The 20401-nt window shown below is 38.3% G+C and overlaps 1 protein-coding gene across 2 annotated transcripts in view; it reads left to right on the top strand.

Moving 5' to 3' along the window:
* LOC137278153 (ras-specific guanine nucleotide-releasing factor 2-like) overlaps positions 1-20401 on the top strand; it is an 802775-nt gene that overhangs the window by 743257 nt on the left and 39117 nt on the right. The gene's annotated exons all lie outside the window — the stretch shown is intronic.

Below are 20401 nucleotides of genomic sequence, written 5' to 3'. Positions count from 1 at the left end.
CGCGTGCGGCTTTAGCTAATTTTTTAATAGTGTCTGCCCTTTTCCAGTATCCCTGCGGGCTGTAGTAAACTTTCTCCATTATATGTTACTTACTTAAATATTTACTTGGGTCCTGTGGAGACCTGCGGTCGGCTGGGGGGGGGGGGGGGGGGTGATCCATAAGCATAGGTATTGACACCATCAGGGGCTATCCATTGTTTTGTGTCCAGCGGTGACAGAGATGTCTTGTTTAATGTCAATCCAAATATCTTATGCCTGTCACTGCGGATGTTCATAAAGAATGTATATAGAGATGTTGGGTTTTGTAAATACATGTTATCTGAAGTTGCATTTGATCCAATCCAAAATCATCTCAGTAGAGATGGTGAACTGCTCCATTGCTGGGAACTGTCATTCGTCCAAGTACAAAGCAGGACTTAAAACTGAGTTTGCACCAGTTTCCTTCAGATCCAGTTATCCAAGAAAAATGGATGTAATTTGTTTGCAACCCATAGACATAAAAACATGTCATGTGTGCAAGTATCACACCTGCCTAATTACATAATGTGGCAGAGACAGGACTCGGGTGCACAAGTCCAAAATCATTTTATTTCGTTTATGGCTTATAGCCTGATAGGTGTTAAGTTCACATTGCACGTGATCAATGATTGAAGTTGTGTATTGCATATTTTCTTAGCAGACAGACAGGCAGAAATACAGGTGTCGATAAACCAGACATTGAACTTTCTCTGTGACAGAGGCTGCTTACCACAAACAACAAGTTTTTTTTGTGCAACGAGTAGATTATTCACTTGTGTGTGTACACAACCAAGATTAGACTACTGCTGACGACCTCATACTCCGGGCATGCATACTGTTTCAAGCTCAGCGAACCTATTCACTGCACATGGGCTCAGCACGGCACAGCTATTGAAACCACTTTTTCTCCCAGCGCTGGCTGAAATTTACTGAATAGGTTAAACTCCAATTTCGTAGGCTTTTTTTTTTCATCACCTTTTTTTCATTTTTGGGGGGTTGAATTGGCATTTTTGATTATTTGTTTTGGTAAGTGCGTACTGAAAGGTATTGGAATGTGCAAAGTTGTGTCTTACGTTGCATGTGACCTTTAAAGTCAAAGTTATTATAGAGTGATCAGAGTTTATACTTGGAATAATATCACTTTCACTAGTTTGATGCAATAGATTATGGGATCTATGAAAGAATCTAGTCTGGTCTGTTTGATTGGGTTTGGCTATCGCGAGATGAATCTTTTCTCATATGGTTGAGAGTCTCTCCATGAGTCCTTCAAATCGAAAAAAAAAATATTGATGGTTTCTAATAATTCTTTTCTTGCTTTAGGATTTATTTATCACCTAGTACAAGGTTCCAATCACCACATAAAATTATATTAATATTAGTTCTTCAATTTTTTACTTTATGTTTTGTGTAAAATTCAGGTCTGTCTATTTTTGGTCCAGCAATTGTTATGAATGTAAAAATCTGATGACTTATTTTAACACTGAAACCTGCAAAATTTCCTCCTTTTACATCTGTAATTATTTTCTTAACTTCAAATTTAAAGATATTAATGACAAGAATTGCTGTACTTCGTGCATTACTTTTAAGGGGATGAGGAATATTTCTGCATAACCCCATTGCTGTCTAATGAACTGTTCTTGGTCAAATGTGAAATGAAAACCATTTTCATATTTCAATACTGTAAATCATGAAATTTTTGCAAGCATGATATTTTTATCATGAATGACTTAAGCTTGCAATAGTATGATGACGCAATTTGCTGGTAGAATGCAATGAATAATCAGCAAACAACCTGTCCTATCTTCACTTTATTATTCACCACTTCATATAAATTAACAATAGATCTAGACAATACATATAGTAAGCAATGATAACATCACGAAGAATGACTAATTACTAGCTTTACTTGTACTCACGTGTCACATGTCAAACAATGGATACCTGAACAAAAGTCACTCAGTCAGTACGTCCGATACTCCAGACAGGCGCCAACCACGCAAAACACATTTCTTGGAGACTGTTTGAAAGGCTGAGACCATCCAGCAGGCGTGGATAGCTTTCATGACACTTATCTGGAGATCAACAGCTTCGCCAACACTGACTAAACTGGTCCTTAATCAGTGCCAATTTATTAGAGTCATTCCATTTAATCCCTTTGAACTGTTCTAAGCTTATATGGCCTATGCAGCAAGTGTTGCTTTGGGGAAACAACTAAATGGTGTTCAAGATTAGCGGAAAACTTTAATATGTGATTGGATTTACTTCAGATAAAACTTTCAGATGCAAGTAAGCTTTGAAACTGTCAAACTAAACTATGTTTTGAGAATGAGGCAAGTCGCAAAAATATTGTGACTCAAAAACGTCTGTTGGTCGCCACTGGTAAAAATATCATGGTACAAAAATTTCATGATTTACAGTATATCAAAGCAAAAAATACAGTGCAGTACATTCAATAATAGGGTCTGGTATAAATACCAATTGTAGTGAATGAATACCTGTGTCATTTATGCCATGGTACACTGGGCATTTCCTAATAAACTGGCTGTGAAACATCATACCATTACTTGGTACAAAAAAGACTGGAGTTAACTCTCATATCTGTGTACTTCACCCTCCACAAATAAAACAGTGTAGGAAAGATGTACAAAATCTGGCTCTCCAACTTTGTTACCGGTCCTGCCAAAATCTAGCCTGTCTTCCAAATATAAGTAAAACACCATTTCAAACTTACAACTGGCTGTTTTATGTCAAACTATCATATAATATGCACACAGAGAGCTTGGCCTGTTAAGTCTCTCCAAGTGGAATCATCTGGTTTGTCAATATTCAAAAAGGCTTTAATAATTATATATATATATCATTGGTTTGCTAAAACTGACCCAACATGAGGACGGACTAGATTTTTCTTAACCCGTCATCCACAAAATTCACCCCTCTTGGATGTTTTGATAGGCTATCTTTCGTATACTGGATAAAATATTCTGATTTGAGATATTTATGGCTAACAGATGTATTTTGGAAGGAATGTAAGTCAGCTTGTGCAAGGGTCTAGAAAAATATATAGTCAAAAAAGAAACTTCACATTCTTTCTTCAGGGCACTATAAAAGAACAAGAGATGGTAAGATGGTTAAATTGTTATGATCTCATTGCAGAGATCTGTGTGATGTACTTGATACACTGACAGTGCCACTATCAGTTCCATTAGGCTACACCACCGTTCCATACAGACAGTGCCACAATCAGTTCCATTAACTCATTAAGCCCTGGAGCCGCTCCACTGCCCAACACCTGGCACCCCTTGCTGACTGCCTGATTGCTGCGACGAGGCTAATTAGTGCTAATCATGCCTGATTTCCCTGGCAGGTCTCGGATATGACAGGAAACTGTCTAGTCTCACAAACAAGTACTGATTATTTATTTGTGTCGTAAAGATGTAAATGGGAAAGAGGCCGATGTGAATACATACATTACAGCATTTCATGTAATTTATTGCCTGTGTCTCTCATACCCCTTTGCCAGTGTGTGTCGTATTATTATCAACACCTACGCGGTCTATGTACGTACGAGATGAACAAATATACAAATTCCTCCTGTCTCTCTCATCATATGGACTGAATTATAATATATTATTTATAATAGAGTTTAAAAAGAGGGGGGCTTGCATTATAATCGTCTAGATTTTTTGCCAATACATTGCTCGTGCTTACTGACTATTTCAAGGAAAGTAGGTGTGTAAGTAACATGGAACATATAGAGATTTATAGTTTGTCACTTTGTTCATCTTAACGCTGAAACATACATCACCATTCATACACATACATACTGCATGATACATTTATCATTACTCGATGCTAAACAAAGCTTCCCGTCATGTGAAGGGATAAAATATCCCGAATGTAACGCATCATATCTCAGTTACTCATTATATTGGCTGATACTTTGACCAATCGTATCGTGAGAACCTGTCACATAGGAAGGGCAAGGTGATGGGGCGTGGCCTAAATTTCTGAAGAGCACATTTGGACACTCAAAGTGATAGGGTAGAGATTGATTATTGGCTTTATCGTTGACCAATAGCTATGTTGTGTTTCGGCTGTATCAACTATCATGCAACAATTTGTGTATTGTAAACATAACATCAGTTACTGTAATGATGTATGAAAGAAACACATAAGACATATGCGAGTAGACTGACACTATGATGAGTGTATTCGTTCTCAGATGGTGAACACTCATGTCTTAGTATTTTGGAAATGTAAAAGAATAATGACTGAAATGCAACAATTGAAGAGAATGAGTGAATTTAGTTTTACAGCGATTTTAGCTATATTCCAGCAGTATCGCGCGGGCTTCACACATTGTGCCCAACAACTGACAAGAATGGTATACGGTACCATTTGTACAACACAACTAGTGCATAAAGCATTATTGTCCTTAGAACAAGTCTTTATGGTAGGCCTCAAAACAGTCAACGCACAAAAACACATCACAGCTTGAACATCTGCATTTGATGTCTTGACGTTTGCCAGTCCGTTTCATTGTATGTAAGACATACTTAAACCAAATGATGTCCCTCTCATATCATTGTGAGAGATTAAATTGTTCAAAACATCTATGTCAATGGCAGTAAAGAAGAATTTACGCACATGCATAATAATCTATGAAAGAAGCGTTTTTGCTGATACATTGCTAGTGTATGCTGAATATTTTAAGGAAAGTACTAATAAGCTAGTCTGTGACTTACATATAACAGATTCAGTTTATCAACTCTAGCTATCATGAAAAACTTTGTGTATCGTGAACATACATAATTGTAAGGATGCCTGAAATGTACACACAGGACTAAAAAGCACTTTGACGAGTTTATTTTTTTTCTAAGCGCTCAAAGCGCTACAATCCGATTATTTTTACCCCGGATAACCCAATCCAATCATTGAGTAGAGATAGTATTTATTTGCGTATACATTTTGCGCACACTACTTGTACATCAAACATCATGGCTTGCTGAACATTTGAATATAATCTGTACATTGTTTTGAATAAATATCATAATTCAAGTACATGTATTAGAGAATTAAAAAAAGTAACACGATACTGATTTATTGTGATGTATACACTTGTTGTTGAATCTCCCCAAATATTTATGAAGATGGGCATACTTATATTTGTTTTGAAAGCAAATGAGGTTCAGAAGATTGGCAATGGACGTGACTCCACAAAACAGGTTGTCCAATGATGTAACAGCGCATAAGTTTGTTTTACACTTGTTACAGGACAAAAGTTTACCTGGACATGCATTCAACCAGAGGCTGTTATTTTGAGGTTGAAAGAGGTGTTCATATATTTAGTGTTGTCTGATTGAATGATTATACGCGTCAATTGCGTAACTGATATATTCTCCTCCTTTTATTGACGATGGATCTGATACACGTGATCATTACACAGGATAAGATAATTACAGAGATCAAATACAAACCTTTCTTACACAATGCTTGTGTAAATTGCATTGAAAAATCACATTTCAAATAAGCATGAAACAGCTTGAACAAAATACCCCAGTTACCTTCGTATGGTTTATGTGTACTATATATGTATATTATGAGTAGATGCAAGAGTTATCACTTCAAATTCGATTATGTATTATTGTCAACTTTAAAAATCAATAGTCGCAAATGAATTAGGTCTAAATTAGTAACTTGGTTTATTTCAAATCTACACGAACATGAGTGTAATACAGTATTGCTTTTATGTCTACGATTCATTATATGAACTATTACAATGAATGAATGATTTAATTTAGAAGAAGGTTTCGTAACCTTGTCACCATTAATTCAATCAATGTGCAAACATAGTATCTTAGTATTCACTCTCAATGACGAGTAACAAACACGTACCTCCTGTAACAACATCTCATAATCCCTTTTCTCGCTGACATGTGTTCATTTGCCTGTATAAGCCCCCGACATTGCAAGCAATTGTTATCAAAACACATTAATAGTTCTTCTGATTAACACAGAAAGTAATCTCTCTCGTAAGAAAGGCTAATCTTTGATCATTACTGCTAAATTGATTGAAATTATAGGTATTGTACGAATATAAAATGTAAAACCCCCAATACGCGGCTCTCGCTGAATGAGAGGTGCTTTTCATAACCCCCAATATGCGGCTCTCGCTGAATAAGAGGTGCTTTTTATTACCCCCAATACGCGGCTCTCGCTGTGAGAAGCTAATTAATTTGCCGCATATATGCGGCTCTCGGCCTTAATGAGTTAAGCTACACCGCCGTTCCAATACATGGGTATACAGAACGTCAATTCACAAGAACAAAAATACGAAATTTCTCAGTTCAGTGTTGTGTATGGCCGCCCCGTGCTTCCACTACTGCCAAACACTGTCTCCTCATCAACTGCCTGATGCTTGTGAACCTGTAGTTGGCGATTCTGCACCATACCTCTTGCAAGGCATCACCAAGTTCCTGCAAATTCTGAGGTTGGTTCCTAGGACCACAAAGCCTTCTCCCAAGAAATTTTGAAGCAAATTTCATGTCAACATTGCGGCCAAGCATTATCATGCTGGAACTGTAGACCTGGGAAATGAGCCGCCATGAAAGGAACAGGTTCAGGGGTGAGCACCTGGTCGCAGTAAGCAGCAGCTGTGAGGTTTCCATGGATGACCAGAAGTCGGGACCGGTTGTTCCCACTGGAAGCACCACACACCATGTTTTTTTAAAAAAATAACAAAATATAAAGGAAGAGAAACATTTTTTCTCAATAAGAACTGCTGCCAATTTACACACAGTGATTTGCATTTATATGAGGTTCAAAGGCATCCTCAAATACATAATAGTTAAGGAAATACAGTGCCAGATATACATACACTCACAATTACCAGTTACAAATAAAAACAAGATGTTCTCAAGTTTATTGTACACAATACATAATGAGAGAAGAGTACTTTGCGATATTCTGTTCTGTCATTGAAACATTGATAGATCAATGTGCACATAAACAAACGTAAATGGAAGGTCAATTTTTTTGTTCTGAACATTTGCTTCCATTTTCGATCATGTCTGATGATGATAGACATTAATTGTATTTTTATAACAGATATCAGTGATACAAATATGAGCTTATGTTCAGGGGTTGGCTGATACAAGTATATTATGTCAGTTGTTTTTTTACAGCAAAGGACAAAACTAACACAGTCCTTCACATATCCATTCACTTGTTGTGTAACATGCCATTGCTATCTCACAGTAAACATCAAGAAGTTATAGTATGACCAGAAATTATTTAGAATTTTAGGAATATGTTTAATTAGGTTTTTAGTATGAACAACCTTGACCAGCTATGAAGTGCTTGGTTTCATTCAAGAGACAAGTCTTTAATCCGTTTCCATTTGTTTGTGAAGAGTTATCCCCTTTCTTCACACACTGGCAGACAACATTTTCAGTGATCCTGAGGATCCTGGTTGATTGAGAGAAGAGGAAGTTGCTTTTAGAGTATTATAACAAGGACATCAGATAAACTAAAGTGATTTCAAGTAGAACAGGCATCCCTTTGTCCAAAATATTCAAATGGATATGGAACTGAGCACTGTTATGATCTGGCTCTGGGGTCCAAGTTAAGGTTACAGTGAAACCCCTTTGTCTAACTGGCATGCTGGTTTGCTTGGGGGAATTAACTCAGCAAAGAGTCCGAAGTCACAGGAAGGAAATTACAACTTTATTAACAAGAGATAGAATAACAAGGGTGGCCACAGAGAGTCGGTACAACCCTCTGGGCTGAGGGCTAGAGCTGACCTGTGTTGGGAGTCTAAACCCTACTCATGGACAAATGGAGTTGAAGACTATTTAACTACAATTTAAACAATACAAAGATTCTGATTTGCTGACTGATACAAAAATGGGTGTAACCTACAATAGCCAATGAAATACAGAATAAACTAAATGGGGTGTGTCCTACCAGAACAACTTCAGTGACCAGACAGAGGGAGTACTTAATCTTTTAATCCTAAGTGGCATTAATCTTGTTGGCACATTTACAGGATGCTTGATTGCTTACTCTGGGCTGGATCTTTAACGACCCTTAAATGGTGTTTGCATAATGACCTTAGCTGGTGTTAGCATAATGTTATTTTAATTGTAGGTGATGGCATGTTTACCTCATCAAAGCAGTTTATTAACCTGTCTAGACATAACCCTTGACTTAGTGAATGTTTTGTCTTACAGTGGAGTTCTGATTACCTCAGGCTAGGATTTTAACTTCAGAGCATCTGTAAGATTCTGTGGTCATAACTTATACATTTTTCTATAGAATGTCTGTGAAATAAGTTTTACCGCTTTTGACAGGAGTCTTTGTCTAAGCTATTACAGAGACATGATGAAAGTAATATTCTCTATTTATATTTTCCTAAAATTTGAATGCAGATGTATTGCTTGTACTGGTTACAATTAATAATGAATTTTGGTATGAATTATCATTTTATGATACACCCTGGAGGCACAAATAGGCCCAGAAAATTGACTATTGGTGACAGGATGTTGCTTGGTATCCTTGCTTCTAAAAACGAATGAAGGAGTTTAGAAACCTTAAAGCTAGATATGATTGATAGAGGAACTGTGACTGTCTGTAAGGAGACATGTAGAGCTGAGCTGCATGTAGTGAGTTGATACAAAAGTTGAGGAATTCCATCACCAAACATGAACCCTGAACAACGGGAGCAAAGGTTGAACTGGCGCTTACATCATAGAAATTTATATTATGTCGTAGAAGATACTTTCATAAAACGACTGTTTTACAAAATGGTTAACACTACATCAAGCTATCATAGCAACCTTGTTCTGCCTAGAGTATAAGATGTTGTTGGTTATAATCTGCATGATGATTCAAACTTTCAGACTATAAACCTTAGATCTGTAAATTATGCTAGGTCCTTTCTCCCAGATACTGTCAAATTGTGGAATTCATTACAAACCGAAGAAAAGGAATCACCGAGCATGTTGATATTAGAAAAAGCAATTTCAAATTATTCACCTATCTACAGTAATTGTGACGTAAATTTCAGAAGCAGATTCTGTCGAATTGTACATTCTTGTCTCCGATTTGAATGTAGTGACCTTAACTCATTAAGGTTGAGAGACACATATATGCGGCCAATTAATTAGCTTCTCACAGCAGGAGCCACGTGAATAAAAAGCACCTCTTATTCAGCGAGAGACGCTCATGTGCCTTTTACATTTTCCAATCAATTTAGTAGTGCTGATCAAAGATTAGCTTTTCTTAGAAGAGAGGTTGCCTTTTGTGTCAATCAGAAGTATGTGCTTTGTTAAATATACCTTGTCATTGCAACATATGTCATATTTGGGATTTCACTTTCTTAGTAAAGTACAAATTCTAGTACTTTTTTCGGTTGAGTCCCATCCGGGATTCGAACCCGCACCCTCAGAGTCAGGCACCTAATCGCCAGCACACAAAGTCAGCCGCCTAGCCCGCTCAGCCACCGCGACTTCCACACGGTAATCATAGCTTTCGGCCGTGGGAGCCGTGCCAATTTACGCTCATCAGAGGGGTACACAAAGTACGCAGTCTAGACTACCTGTTGTCCGACTTTCATTTCGTGGAAGTCGCGGTGGCTGAGCGGGCTAGGCGGCTGACTTTGTGTGCTGGCGATTAGGTGCCTGACTCTGAGGGTGCAGGTTCGAATCCCGGATGGGACTCAACCGAAAAAAGTACTAGAATTTGTACTTTACTAAGAAAGTGAAAAGAATGAAGATTTTTATGGATATCAACTTCTTTATGAGAGAACACAACGTTTCGGAGTTAATGCTTACTCCTTCATCAGGTGATTGAGAAAGGGATACAGAGGTGTATTTATATGTACAGGTAAAACAATAACAAAGTAACAAGTGGAATGAGTTAACGAAAGCTAGTATAAACAAGCACTGATAGGAAGCCGATAGTTAAGATAACAATGATGGAAGCCAATGGTGATGCATTACAGTTGACTGGATATGTTTACATAACACAGATACGGGGTAAGTACGATGTACATGATTGGGGATAAGGATGGAAGCCAATGGTGATACATTACGCATGATAGGGGGTGAGCATGTTTACATGAGGGTTGATGATGTACAAACACAAGTAGGTAAGGATGTACTCGGGTAGATTGGCTATACATGAATTACAGAGATAGAATGTACACAGATAGATGAGATTAATTTATGAATAAGTCCCAGGCACTTGGTAGGTACACTCCTTGGTCGCGGTTGATGGCTGGTTTCTGTGAATCTTCATTCTTATGTATTTTCACTTCTAAATGACATTCAAAGACTTAAGAAAGTGAAATCCCAAATATGACATATGTTGCATTTGACCACTTTCTAAATGGCATCGTGTAATCATACCTTGTCATTGTTAATTGAATCAATGTGTAAAAATAGTATTGTAGTATTCACTCCAAATGGTGAGTAACAAACACTTACCTCTGTAACAAAATCTCATAATCCCCTTTCTTGCAGACATGTGTTTATCTACCTTCTTCTAAATGCAAATACGATCTAACAGATATAAAACAAGATGTCAAGGACATACAAAGCATTCGTAGTAGAATACTTTGAATTTATGTTGTAATATTTTATATGATGTATCATAGACATAAACAACAATACTGTGTTACATCCATGTTCGTATAGATTTGAAATAAAGCAAGTTACTAATTTAGACCTAACTGAATTGCAACTATTTATTTTTTATAAGGTAAAGTTGATAATGTTACATAGTCAAATTTAAAGAGATAATTCTTGCATCAACTCATAATATATGCATCAGTGTTATTGCAACATTGAAATAATTTACTACGTTTGTTACGAAACACAGTTGGTAATTAAAAACTTCTTAGACATAGACACAAATAATATCATTAGTTATTACACATAAACCATACAAAGGTAACTGAAGCATTTTTGTTCAAGCTGTTGAAAGTTTCATGTTGACTTGAATTGTGATTTTTCAATGCAATTTACATAAGCATTGTGTGAAAACGTTTGTATTCAATCTCTGTAATTGTATGATCTAGTGTAATTATCACGTGTATCAATGAACTAAGTCTCTATTGATCCAACGTCAATAAAAGCAGAATAATATATCAGTTATGGAATTGATACACATTCATATAATCATTCAATATTGTCACATACCAAAGTAACCACAACAGAAGAATAGTTTGTTTTGCAAAACTTTATTCCTCCCCTTAAGATATAAGTAACCCCAATACCTATACTAAACTAATTCTACAGGTGCAAATACAACTAACTAATCTAATTACCTAACCTAGCTACATATACAGTTCTGTCTACCACTTATATTGCTAAAGTTCTAATAATACTACTACTACTACTAACTACACTAAAATCCTAATACCCTCACTAATATAGATAATGATTACATATAATCCCAATCAGAAACTAAACAATTGAACTAAATAACAATAAAGGAATTTGCCACTCAGAGAGAACACTTTCTCTTTACAATGTAATCAGAATGTCAGTGCACTTTGGTTCCACTTGGTGACGTCATGGTATTTGTGTGGTATCCCTCACACCCAGGCGATGGTTTCCCTCACGGAGTTTAAGGGGCCTGTGTAATGGTTGATGGCTGTGCCATCCACATCTCACATTACTAGGAGATACATGCTCCTTGTACAACAGGGAAGACTCTTGTCTGTCTCCTTACAGGCGGAGATAATACCCCTCTCCTTACTTTAAGGATAACCGGCCAGTTCCGGGACACTACAATACAATATAAGTAACTACAGTTACTCAGTAAGACATGTGTCAATGTCTTATACTTTATGCATGTACTTTACTCCGATTTACATATTTGAAAGTGGAACAGTTTTTGTGGAACGATAACATTCAAATTGTGAATGGCTTTGTGGCTATATAGTGTTACAATATGCACATATATCTAGAAATACTACATCAGTAAAACAATTTCTTGCTACATCTACTCAATCAATAAATACAAAAGTAATAATGATAATAAAAACTTACGCCAGCCAGCGTGAGATGCAATCCCATACAAAAGTTGAACCCATACAGGTGAACACAGTGGTGATTCTGGCTGACTGTGCAGATTACTACCCTTCCTCACTATTTATATTGACCTCCCATACCCAAGCTACTCAACACCTCTCTATTGTTTACAAATTAACACCCCAGCTCTCTGGCCATACCTGGTCACGCTTCCCTGAACATAACCCTGTTCCCATAGTATTACCGAACATAATCTAACAACAACTCCCAACAATATATAACACACTCTAACAATACCATACTACATCTATTTACAGTACCATAAACTAATTATATAAACGAAATCATCTGTGATCTTGACATCACTCCCCTCTTCAAGTAATTGTACACAAGTACAATTATATATTACACTCAAGATCACATTTAAGTTTGTTTTAATGCATAAATATCATAAAACACAATTGTCTAAATGTACAATAGCACAGTAATACATAAGAAATAACTGCTGACAAATAATCTGGATATGCAGAGAGTACATTATTTACACACTGCCATACACATAGTATGACTAGGGTGAACACCGGCTCAAGAGATCAGCCCCAACATTCTCACTTCCTTTGATTGCACGAATTAGAAATCTGTAGGGTTGCAAAGTCAGGGCCCACCTCATCACTCGTCCATTGGTCATTTTTGCCTTGGTCATCCATATTAAGGGCTGATGGTCAGTCTCCAAAATAAATTCTCTCCCATACAGATATCTTTCTAACTTCTGTATTTTATATGGTGACTGAGAAGGTTCTATCACCCCCATGTCTAACATTAGCTGTATCTCCTTAGCTACAACATCTCTCATATGATGAGGAAGTGGATAGGGCTTGGATCGTATAGGCTCATTACATGTCAGCTTGATCTTATATTCCATACAATCTACCTTCCCTGGTAAATCACTCAGTACATCTTTGAATTCACTTATGAGCTCCTTCACCTCATTTTGTTGCTCCTCTGTCAAATCTTCAGAAATGTCTACATCCTGATACGTTTCCTTAGAAACTAAAGAAGGTGAAGCTATGTCTAACATACTCACCTCTTCAGCCTTGACATCCACCAGACCAGCACTGACATGCACAAGTTGAGCTATGCTGACGTCACATGCAGCTGTGTCCTTGACCTCCTCTCTCTCAATGTACCTTTTCAGTAGATTGGCATGATAGGTTTTAATCTTGTTACCAACCTGTATTCTGTAATTGCCAATGCCAAAGGTATCCAGTATTTCATATGGCCCTTTCCACTGCAGCAACAGTTTGTTTGAATCAGTGGGCAACAGAATTAATACTTTATCACCAACCTTCATTTTTCTTGGCTTGGACTTCACATCAAAGAACTTTTTGTACTTACATGCTTTCTTTTGAAGTTCTTGCTGTGCTACGTGAACAGTCTCCTCAAGACGGTTTTGAAGATCTAGCACATACTCATATGTGGTTCTTACCTCTGGATTTGGTATATCTCTTGTCCAGATTTCCCTCAGAATCTGTACTGGTCCTCTCACAGTGCGTCCATATAAGAGTTCAAATGGGGCAAAACCCAAACTCTCTTGAGGTACCTCTCGGTAAGCAAATAACAAAGCAGGTACATACCTGTCCCAGTCATTTGGTCGTTCTGCACACATCCGTTTCAGCATCGTCTTCAAGGTTCCATTGAACTTCTCCACTAGGCCATTGCACATTGGATGATAAGGGGAAGTAGTAAGCTGATGTATGGACAATAGTCTACTTACCTCCTTCATCACGCCTGACGTGAACTGGGCTCCCATGTCTGTTAATATCTCCTTGGGGATACCAACCCTACTGAATATCTCGAACAGAGCTTCGGCAACATATTCCGTCTCTACTCTGGGTAAAGCTACTGCTTCTGGGTATCGTGTTGCATAATCAACCACCGTCAGTATATACCTATTACCCTTGTCTGTGACAGGATACAATGGACCAATCAAATCAACAGCTACCCTCTCAAATGGCACTTCAATTAATGGCATTTGTCCCAGTGGTATTTTCCTTACCTTTCCCTTCGGCATGGTACGTTGACAAATATCACAAGACTGAACATGTCTTCTGACATCACCAATTACTCCTGGCCAATAAAACTGTGAGATTACCCTATCTAGAGTCTTCTTGATTCCAAGATGTCCACCCATCAGTGCTTCATGACATACCTTCATTACCTGTGTGCGCAATCCAACCGGTACTACTGCCTGTACAACTTGTTTACCATTGTCCATTTTATTGGAAGTATGCTTCCTATACAGCATATCATTCTCCACAAAGTAAGAGGAAGTACTATGTCGGGTCTCCCTAATCTTACCTTCTTCCACTAATTTTCTTATTTTGTTCAGACTTGAATCCTGATGTTGTAGGGATACGAACTCACCTCGACTCAGTGTCAACCCAACAGGTTCCAATGTCTTCAAGGGTTCCATGCCTACTTGGCGTACTCTTCTCTGGCTCCTTGTCTCTACAGCACCTACTGTTTTAATGTCCTGCTTATCCCACATCAAGTCTGGATCTCCTGGCTCTCTAACTCCGGGAATATTGCCTAATATTAAGTCACAGATTGGTGTGTCCATACATGCTGGTCTCACCATACCCGTGTAAAAGGGCGTATTTACAGTAATCCATGCTACCGGAAGTGTCAAGATCCTGCTATCTGCTAATTTACAAGATTGTGTTTCTGAAGTCAAACATGCATCTTTTACCATTGACCTCCTCACTATTACACCGTTACATCCCGTGTCTCTAAGCACATCTACTGGAGTGTCGTTTACCTTTCCCTGATAAAATGGCATGCGGTGATCTTTGGTAAGCACACTCCCTGAGGCTACATCTGCTTTAGTAACCTCCTCTGAAGTTGCTGCATCACCATCTAGAACTTCATGTATGCAGGGCTCTACTTTTGTGTTATCTGGATGTATTAGAGACATGTTTGTGTTGTCTTCACTCACCTGGATACTTGCCACTTTAAACTTGGGTTTCTTGCACTGTGCTGCCAAATGCCCAGTTTGATTGCAGTTGTAACATGTCCTTTCCTTAATAGGAACAAATTGTTTGGAACAAGTACCATGTTTACCTGATGCGCTACCCTCGACTATTTTCCCTTTGGAAACCTGCTTGTCAGTTTGACCTGGAATAACTGGTCTATTGTATCTTCCATGACTCGTACCTCTAGCTTCTATAAATTGCTCTGCTAGTCTAGCCATTTCCATCGCGTCTTTTGGCTTTCTCTCTCTCAAGAATATACCCAGATCCCTTCCAGTCACATTCAAAATCTGTTCACGCAGCAGCAAATCTCTCACACCTTCGAACGTCTTTTGTGTACCACTTAGTTCAATCCATCTGTTGAAATAGTTCTCAATTCTAACTACAAATTGTGTGAAAATCTCACCTGTTTCAGTTTTAGCAGTCCTAAATTTCTGATGGAATCCATCCTCAGTCATTTCATAGCGTTTAAGTAATGCAGTTTTAACTGCATTGTAATTTTCAGCCTCAAAGGCATTTAACCGGGAGTATACTTCTAAAGCCTTACCTTTCAGCAGAGTACACAGGTAAGCTGCCCAATGGGACGGGTCCCAGCCTTGCGCTGTAGCTACACGTTCAAACCTTTGCAGATATGCATCAATATTGTCATTGTGGTCGTCAAATGGAGGCATTTTAGGCATCTTGGGAATGGCTGCCGATCTATTCTCTCCTACCTGCCCTTCTTGATTTCCTGCCGCACTCTTTTCTAACTTGGCTAGTTCTATTCTTTCATTTGACTGTATTTTACACTTTTCTTTCTCCAATTCTAATCGTTCTCTCTCTCGTTCCCATTCTAACCTTTCTTTCTCCTTTCTTTCCTCCAGTTCTAACTTTTTAATCTCCCGCTCCCTAGCTCTTTCCTCCCGTTCGAGCCTGTCCTTTTCTTTCTCATTCTCCAACTCCATTTGCTCTTTCACAAACACTCTCAAATCATCTTTCTCATACCCTAAACTCTGACCCAGTTTGATAAGTTTGTCAATGTCCATAATTGTCTGTATGAGGGCAAAGCAGGGTACACAAAAAGTCAAACTGTCTGGAATAAATAGGGATCCTACCAAGAATAAAACCGGAGGTGATTTCCCATATATCCCAATGTTCAAAATGTTCACGACGAACCAATGGCCTTAACTGACCAATAACCACAATACACCCTCCACCCTTGAATTCCAAATCATACACTCAAGGACGCAGAAGTGGTGCCGTATGTTCTAACCCTTCTTTATGGACACAAAGATTCTGCAGCGATATACAATCAACAACGCTACATCAAATGCGCTACAGAACACAACTAGGGTTCCCTTTGATAGTGACAAATAATCTAATTATCCCACCGCTGCCACCAAAATGTCACATACCAAAGTAACCACAACAGAAGAATAGTTTGTTTTGCAAAACTTTATTCCTCCCCTTAAGATATAAGTAACCCCAATACCTATACTAAACTAATTCTACAGGTGCAAATACAACTAACTAATCTAATTACCTAACCTAGCTACATATACAGTTCTGTCTACCACTTATATTGCTAAAGTTCTAATAATACTACTACTACTACTAACTACACTAAAATCCTAATACCCTCACTAATATAGATAATGATTACATATAATCCCAATCAGAAACTAAACAATTGAACTAAATAACAATAAAGGAATTTGCCACTCAGAGAGAACACTTTCTCTTTACAATGTAATCAGAATGTCAGTGCACTTTGGTTCCACTTGGTGACGTCATGGTATTTGTGTGGTATCCCTCACACCCAGGCGATGGTTTCCCTCACGGAGTTTAAGGGGCCTGTGTAATGGTTGATGGCTGTGCCATCCACATCTCACATTACTAGGAGATACATGCTCCTTGTACAACAGGGAAGACTCTTGTCTGTCTCCTTACAGGCGGAGATAATACCCCTCTCCTTACTTTAAGGATAACCGGCCAGTTCCGGGACACTACAATACAATATAAGTAACTACAGTTACTCAGTAAGACATGTGTCAATGTCTTATACTTTATGCATGTACTTTACTCCGATTTACATATTTGAAAGTGGAACAGTTTTTGTGGAACGATAACATTCAAATTGTGAATGGCTTTGTGGCTATATAGTGTTACAATATGCACATATATCTAGAAATACTACATCAGTAAAACAATTTCTTGCTACATCTACTCAATCAATAAATACAAAAGTAATAATGATAATAAAAACTTACGCCAGCCAGCGTGAGATGCAATCCCATACAAAAGTTGAACCCATACAGGTGAACACAGTGGTGATTCTGGCTGACTGTGCAGATTACTACCCTTCCTCACTATTTATATTGACCTCCCATACCCAAGCTACTCAACACCTCTCTATTGTTTACAAATTAACACCCCAGCTCTCTGGCCATACCTGGTCACGCTTCCCTGAACATAACCCTGTTCCCATAGTATTACCGAACATAATCTAACAACAACTCCCAACAATATATAACACACTCTAACAATACCATACTACATCTATTTACAGTACCATAAACTAATTATATAAACGAAATCATCTGTGATCTTGACAAATATGAATGGTGGATATTTGATATATTATGGAGATATTTGAACACCTCTTTCAACCTTGAAATAACAGCCCCTGGTAGAGTGCATGTCCACTTATTCCCTTGTTGAGACTTTTGTCCCGTGACAAGTGTAAAACAAACTGATGCGCTGTTATATCATTGGACAACTTGTTTTATGGAGTCATGCCCCTCTACTCAGTGGTTTGTTTGGGTTATCCGGGGTAATAATAATCTGATTCTAGTGCTTTGAACATGCCCGCCGTGGTGTGGAATACAGTATGGTATACAAGTACCCTTATTATTGTTCTCATTTCAATCGCTTTGTTTTATGTATTGATAAAAATTAAAATGTGTTTCCGATCTCTGAGGAAAAATAAACTTGCCAAAGGGTTTAATGCCATCCCATGACCCCTTGTCTTATATATGTGCAAGGAATAAGTATAATACAATATGTATATGTTTATATGATAACATATGTTTTCTGCATTAAACCAAAGTGACAAACTGTGAATCTGCTCCATGTAAGTCACAGACTAGTGTATTCGTACTTTACTTAAAATATTCAGTATACACTAGCAATGTATCTTCTTTCATTGAAGATTATTTAGCATGTACTTAAATTTTTCCTAACTGCCACTGACATAGATGTTCTGTACAATCTAACCTCTTGCAATGATATAAGATGGACAATTTGTTTAAGTGTATCTCATGTCTTACAACTCGTATGTACAAGCCGCCAAAGGTCTACAAAAGCAAGTGCAATAAAATTACGTCAAATGTTGCATATATGATATGTATTCACACCTGCTTTCTTTCAACATGTATCTTTACAACACAATTAAGCAATTAAACCATCAGGACATTGCTTGTTTGTTGAGACAGTTTCCTGTAATCTCCAAAACCTGCCAGTGATATCAGGTGTGAATAGGCCTAATTAGTCTAGCCACAGCCAGCCAGACAATCTCAGCATGGGGTTCTTGGTGCTGATGAGTGAAGGGGCTTAATGAGTTAATGCGCACAAGAATTCATATCTCCAACATTATCTCGCTCTTGTGGCCATTACTATGAAAAATCTGCTCATTGTTTCTTTTCATGTACTCTTTACAAGGCTATACATCACATTATGCATTTTAGCACTAAAGGTTTCAACCAAAATTGAATTTTGTTAGGAAACAAAAGCTGTTCCACAATAGCAAAAAAAAAGAACTTTTAATTTCAGTGCATTCCAAAATAGCTGCTTGTATGATATACATGAATGTATACTATTTAACAAGGATTGGCATTACTTCTCATTTTTGCAGCATTGTAAATCATTTACACTGTACATTCAGCATGGCATGTTTACTCCTCTTTCCACTTTCCAATCTATCCTGGAGCAGTATTTCTATAAGCTTATGCTTGTTTACCAATCCAGTTCTTTTCATTGGAAATAAATCACTTTATTAGATTGGCCAAGCTATAGCCCTGACCTAAATCCAATACAAAATGTTTGGGGACTTATGAAGGAAAGTGTTAATAATAAAAATCTGACAAACATTGCTGAAATGACAGAGTGATGGTCAGATATTGGTACAGCAGGGACCATGACTTTCTAATGTCTTTGATCAGTAGTATGCCTTGCTACATTGAAGCCTGCATTGCTGCCCATGGTAACTGTTCCCCTGTCTTTGAATCTGGAGTTATGTTCTGCCACATTGAAGCCTGCATTGCTGCCCATGGTAACTGTTCCCCTGTCTTTGATCAGTAGTATGCCTTGCTACATTGAAGCCTGCATTGCTGCCCACGGTAACTGTTCCCCTGTCTTTGAATCTGGAGTTATGTTCTGCCACATTGAAGCCTGCATTGCTGCCCATGGTAACTGTTCCCCTGTCTTTGATCAGTAGTATGCCTTGCTACATTGAAGCCTGCATTGCTGCCCATGGTAACTGTTCCCCTGTCTTTGAATCTGGAGTTATGTTCTGCCACATTGAAGCCTGCATTGCTGCCCATGGTAACTGTTCCCCTGTCTTTGAATCTGGAGTTATGTTCTGCCACATTGAAGCCTGCATTGCTGCCCATGGTACCTGTTCCCCTGTCTTTGATCAGTAGTATGCCTTGCTACATTGAAGCCTGCATTGCTGCCCATGGTAACTGTTTCCCTGTCTTTGAATCTGGAGTTATGTTCTGCCACATTGAAGCCTGCATTGCTGCCCATGGTAACTGTTCCCCTGTCTTTGAATCTGGAGTTATGTTCTGCCACATTGAAGCCTGCATTGCTGCCCATGGTAACTGTTCCCCTGTCTTTGATCAGTAGTATGCCTTGCTACATTGAAGCCTGCATTGCTGCCCATGGTAACTGTTTCCCTGTCTTTGAATCTGGAGTTATGTTCTGCCACATTGAAGCCTGCATTGCTGCCCACGGTAACTGTTCCCCTGTCTTTGAATCTGGAGTTATGTTCTGCCACATTGAAGCCTGCATTGCTGCCCATGGTAACTGTTCCCCTGTCTTTGATCAGTAGTATGCCTTGCTACATTGAAGCCTGCATTGCTGCCCATGGTAACTGTTCCCCTGTCTTTGAATCTGGAGTTATGTTCTGCCACATTGAAGCCTGCATTGCTGCCCATGGTAACTGTTCCCCTGTCTTTGATCAGTAGTATGCCTTGCTACATTGAAGCCTGCATTGCTGCCCATGGTAACTGTTCCCCTGTCTTTGAATCTGGAGTTATGTTCTGCCACATTGAAGCC

This window comes from Haliotis asinina, chromosome 3 (assembly GCF_037392515.1).
Source record: "Haliotis asinina isolate JCU_RB_2024 chromosome 3, JCU_Hal_asi_v2, whole genome shotgun sequence".
In the NCBI taxonomy this organism is placed as follows: Eukaryota; Metazoa; Mollusca; class Gastropoda; order Lepetellida; family Haliotidae; genus Haliotis; species Haliotis asinina.
The sequence above is the reverse complement of the archived record's forward strand: the minus strand, read 5'-3'. Positions and strand labels throughout refer to the sequence as shown.